We start from the raw sequence: 6000 nt of genomic DNA, 5'->3' as shown, positions 1-6000 counted from the left end.
TATGTCGACGCAGGGCTACTACCTCTGCCAGTTCTCCCTGGTGCTAAGATTTGGAGTTATGGCTGTTTTGTCATCATTTAATTAAAACAAAGATAACAGCAAAGATGATGTGAAACAAAGGTAGTAGCAAATACTCTTAGCAACTGTTTTTTCACCTCTGCTTTTTGAGCTAATTTTTTCCTGCTAAAAAAATCAAACCTTAATCAGTCCTTGGTCTTGTCTCACTGTATTGGAGGCAGTGGTAATACCTATCATACCCAAACCGTGTAGAACTTCACTGGCTCCGATAGATAGATAGATAGATAGATAGATAGATAGATAGATAGATAGATAGATAGATAGATAGATAGATAGATAGATCACATGTATGCAACACAAAAAGCACTCAAATACACTATTACACAATTGTTCACTTTTAATGTTGTTTAACTGTTGCAAAATATATCCTACACACAGACGGGCTTGTGGTGTGTTTGAAATCATTCATTATTTTCAATTATATTCTGTTTACAAATAATAGCTCCTAGCATTTTGTTTCACCTTGGAAACCGCATCAATGGTCCTTTTCACATTGATACGTCTTTTTGATTAAGTCCTGTCTGTTCACATTTGCATCCCGATGGATATAGTGACACTGGATTTTTTGTGTGCTTATGAATGAATTCCTACAAAGCAATAAACACGTGTATCATTCTGTTGGTTGTTTTCTTTTACTGCTTCATTGTATTCACAAAATCACGCTAGTGTCACATTCGACAAGAGGTAGTATATTGTCTATTTCAGGCGTTGCTTCTATGGGAAATGTTCAATTAATTCAAATGACCCAGATGTCCCCAAAACACAATAAAGAATGAGAATTGTTAAACTAGAACTAGCAGTGGACACCTGCAGCAAATATTCTGTTTAGTGATACTTATTTTTTAGAACAAAACACTGCATAGATGGCCAAACATCTATCACATTATCTATTCTTCCTGCATTTGCTTTGTCTAAAAAGCAGCACAGTCACACAGTCGGTTCTTTCTAAGATATTTGAAATCAGGATGGAAATGGAGCTTAAAGGAACATACTGAACACGAAAATGCTTCTGATTTCCTACAGAAATAGTTTGCTTTTGAGTTGCAATGACCTGCTTTCCACAGCTTAAAATAGAAGTCTACTTGTAAGACCTTCAGCAGGTGTACACTGGTGGACCATGTATTGAAAGCTTTAGTTTTAGCAACCCTGCCATAGTTTGGTGAGATAGCAGGTGCTATATGATGAGGCTTTGAATCAGTAGTGATACATTTTCTAGAAGTGCAGTTCATATTTTGATGATTGTATCAGTTAAAATACAACAAAATGTATAATGTCCATAACTAGAGCTTCAGATGGAACTGAGATGGGTCTCACCTTCCTAATGAAGTTTATGAACTGATGCCCCTTTGCTTAACCTATCTCTAATCAACATCGCATAGCCTGGTTAACCGCTAGTCTAACTTATGAATGGATAATTGTCAAATGAAATGTAGCCAGTTATCATCGTTATTCATGAAACTTCATGGAAATCCAACTCAACTTGAGACAGAGCTAGTCAAGGACATACGCAATCCCCAAGTCAGGTACAGACTGAGTTGCCTGGATGACCCTTCACACATCTTATTTGAAGTAAGATGTGTGCTCTCTATATTCAACAGACCATTCATTCAAGGTGACAGCACAAGCTCCTCAAGCAATAATCCAGGACCCCACATAAACTTTTAATATTTTCAACTCCAAATAATAACATCCCACATTGTGCTATCTGTATGGTTTAGCCCCATGATATTAAATACTGAAATTCGACAGGATGAGGAAATAACAATTGGTGCTGGATTTGTTACATAACACTCTGTCTCTTCAATCAACTAATGACATTTATGTGTTTCTGCACGCTGAGATTAATCCTTCAGTTATATTAGTAAAAATGATACCATAAGTTTCACTTTCAGCTCGTTCTCTAGTGTGCTGGATCGTTGGCATTTTACCCTTTGTAGCAACAATGTTAAAGCAGCGGCATTGCAACTTACCTGTAGCAAAATTATATAGATCTAAGATCGGTGGAGTTTTAGGTCCTATTCCCACTAAACATTGACCGTAGTCCAAGAAGCTTTTTCCTTAACAAAAAAAAGGCTGGATATTGATCCATCACCTGGGATGTAAAGTTCTGGAGAAGACTTGGCTCTTTTTCTAAGGTAAGATCTTACAGGACTATTGTTAATGTACAATCAGTATGTACTACTCCCCATCTCATCCAGTGACTCATAAACCAGTATGTTCGCGGCAGCTACATGCACTTTTTGTAATGGAGTTGGTCACTTGACAAATATCTGAAACCAAAGCAGCTGTAACTCGTTACTAGATTATGAATATTTATATTCTAAATGTTGGGATATTCATCAAACTCTCCACTGCTGATAATCTGATGCGGTTTCCTGTACTAGTTTTGTAGCCAAGAAAGACTTTGATACCCAAGATAGTACTAGAAAAAAAATTGTTTTTTTTATAATGAAGTGAAAGACTTTCATTGTAAAGTGAATAGTATGCCGTAACTATTTCAATGCCAAAGGATATGCAATACATTCATTTGGGATTTGTAATATGATCTAATTTGGAACTGTAATTTATTATGCAATCTCATAACAGCATTTGGCTTCCAAGGAAAAATCTATGAAAATGCTTGTGCCTTGTTTACTCACATCTATTTATTGTACAGTATATCGATGGAAGTGGCAGAAAACATATAGTTCACATAAGAGAAATGTAAAGATTTACAATCAATAAAGTTTAAAACACTGATTTTTGTTAGAAAATGTAGATAGTACTCTCCTGTTATTTGAAGATCGCTATATAAAAAATGCAATACTATGTGCCTAATGAAGCAGTGGATACAGCTCTTTCTTTTATAAATGGCTGTAGAAAAATGTTTACTCGTCTGTTCAGCAAGTTCAGTCAGCAGAGACAGATTAGGGCTTGTCCAGTTACACATAGTTAATATAGAAGCAGTAATGTATTGCTGTTGCAGCACAGACCTCGTTTGCTGCTCCCACATGGCCACCGCAGGACACTCTGAAGCTGAGCATCATGTGGTGGCTCTTCAAGTAAGGTGGCTATGTGAATTTTTTTTTTCTATAAAAGAAATAAAAAGTATAAAAAAAAAATTTGTTATCTAACACTAAGATGTTCTATGTTAATTCTATGTTTTTATGCTAACCCCTTGAGTTATCTGTACTTCTGCTTGGGTTATGACAGATTCCCACCATGACTTGAATCCTACCAACTTTAAATGAGTGCCTGGCATTCCATTTATTAACATCTTGGGATAATTTAAATTTTCCCCAAAATTATTCATGGTAAATCCAATTTATTCACAAAAGTGGGAGTTTGCAGAAGAATTGCAGTTGCAAAAAATGGACACAGCGAAGGTGAGAGGAAGCAGAGAATAGGCAAAAGTCGACAAGGCTACCAATAAGTCATCCTCTTTGCCTTAAGAATGTCACCACCTGGACTCATGCTTAGTTTGCCTAATAGAGAAACCGTGTCTTTAATTGACGCTAATGCACATATTACAGCTTCCCTCAAGCTATACTTGTATATTAAATCCTCATGAAACTAGAACGTTTAACAAGATCATCATAAATAAAGCAGACACCTCTGAAGCCAAGCAGTGGACTGATGCGAATTACCTTTTATCTAGACGTCAGGATGTATAATAGAGCATGCATTTCATATTCTGGAGGTAGGAGAGACCTTTACATGTTATGTCATTTTACATAATCATTGCAGCCAAGCTTACAACGTTTCTGATCAGAAGCTGTTCATGGCACACAATGATTTTCAAAACAGTATCTTGTACAAAAAGTCAAAGAAATATACAATCAATATTGGTGATTGATGGATATTATTATTATTATTAATAATAATATATACCACAGTATAGTAGTATACCACAGCTTCCCCCGCATCCACCACGGCGGAGTACACGTACTCTACCTTCCTCCTCTACCACATTACGTAGTTACCCCCCAGCATGAACAACATTTTCCTTGGTGACATTCCTTTTATATGAGTAGAGATTATTTTGTATTAAAATTAGTGTGCCCTTTTAGTTTTAGCTAGTCAATAAATAATAAAAATAATCATCAATCACCATTTTCTTTTCTATGCCTATGGACAGCACACAGACCATGGTACAGATCCCATATGTGGGTCCTGGTATTTTGAAAATATATTTAAAACTAGCTGCCCCTGTGGCCAAAGTATGCATCATGTGATGGCTTTATGGCAAGATCATAACTTATGACCTTGACCTTCAGTTTATTCTATATAGGGTTTCCCGTTATAGCGCATGTGCTTTTCAATGCTATTAATAATGTTAGCGTTTTATTCAGATAATTGAATGATACATCAGAGAAAATCAATTATTTACTTAGCAACAAAATCAGTCATGAATATCCATAAACTCCAAACATAATTACCATGCAGGTTAAATATCCAAACACAATTAGTTTCAGATTCTCAAACCAAACCTTTCACATACTAAAATAAACAATATCAGGTATGATTAACGTCACCTCTCTGTGCCTTACGCCTTACTTTCTTTAATAAGTGCTAGTGCATCCTTGACCCATATTAAATTCGTTTTCAAAGTGACTTAGACAAATATACAGCTTTATTGAGTTACCGATGGTGACTGGGCCAGCTACCTAGAGCTTTAACCCTTTTATTAACATTGTGAGGTTATACTTTCACTGCAAGCATGGAGTTCAGGATGCAAGTTTCCACAGCCTGGAGAAAAATTGGGGGCAGGGACAAAGGGGATTAGGTACACACGATATGTGTCATTTGGGGAGGATGACTAGTTCAGCTCCTAGCCTGCCCCTCAGACTCACTTGTCACGCCAGATGCAGGATGATCTGGGCGCTGATTCTGTGCCGACTGCACAGTGACTCAGCAGCTGTCTTCGGGGAGAGGGAATGCCACATTAGTTGGGGGGAATCTGTACCCCATTTTTTTTCTTTCCTGTAAATAATAAACAAGACTTAATTTGCCACAATCTTATGTTTCAGTCTGTTCATTGTTACTAAAGATATTTTATGGTTACAATTAAGAACCATGCCCATGTGTACATAATGGGACAAATGCACCTGGTTCCTGGGTGGTGTCTGCAATCACAGAAGGGTCATATGCTGGTGCCTTGATGGCATCAAAGGCGAAGATTGCTTGTGAGCTATTCTATGGTAAAGTATGGAATAACACTACTACCAGGGCCACCGCTACCTAAAACACGTCTCAAACTCCTCTGTGCAAAAATGGGCAGGCACTGTCGGATGATAACAGCATTTCTTTTTTTTCCAGAAGAAAGTGAGAAAGAAAGTGGAACGTCCACTCTTGCAGCAGAAATGGGCCTTACTTTACATTATGCCCAAGTGGAAAGTATATGTAATTGAAAATGTTGATGCAGCAATGACCTGGATTTAGATTATGATTCAGGGAGATACTCCGTAGTGTGGCTGTGCCACTGGTTCACTTACATGCACTGGCACCACCACTACTACCATCACCACCATCACCACCATCACTAGCATTGTCATGGAAAAAAACACCAGTATCACTACTACTTCACCTGGTGTATACCACTGTAGTAAAGTGTGAGATCATTTTGAGATGATGGGAGATGCATGCACTGCAAGGTGCAATTTGTGTCATAAGAAAGTGAGCCGGGTGAGGCGTTAGGATAGCTCACCAATTCTGAAAGCTGTTACCTGGCCATACCTCTACTTAGTGACACAGCAGCCAGGGCCGGCCCAAGGCAAAATGCCGCCCTTATGGAATCCAGGTTCAAAGATCTTTGTAGACGAGTTCAACTTTTCATACCAGCAACTCATCAGTGCAGTGTGAAGGTCCAATCCTGATAACCTGCAAGAAGAGCTTTTGATAAAAATAAAGCTAAATATAAAAATATGCAGGTCAGCATTTTGG

This window comes from Spea bombifrons, chromosome 1 (assembly GCF_027358695.1).
Source record: "Spea bombifrons isolate aSpeBom1 chromosome 1, aSpeBom1.2.pri, whole genome shotgun sequence".
Classification (NCBI taxonomy): domain Eukaryota; kingdom Metazoa; phylum Chordata; class Amphibia; order Anura; family Pelobatidae; genus Spea; species Spea bombifrons.
Note: the sequence above shows the minus strand (reverse complement) of the source record.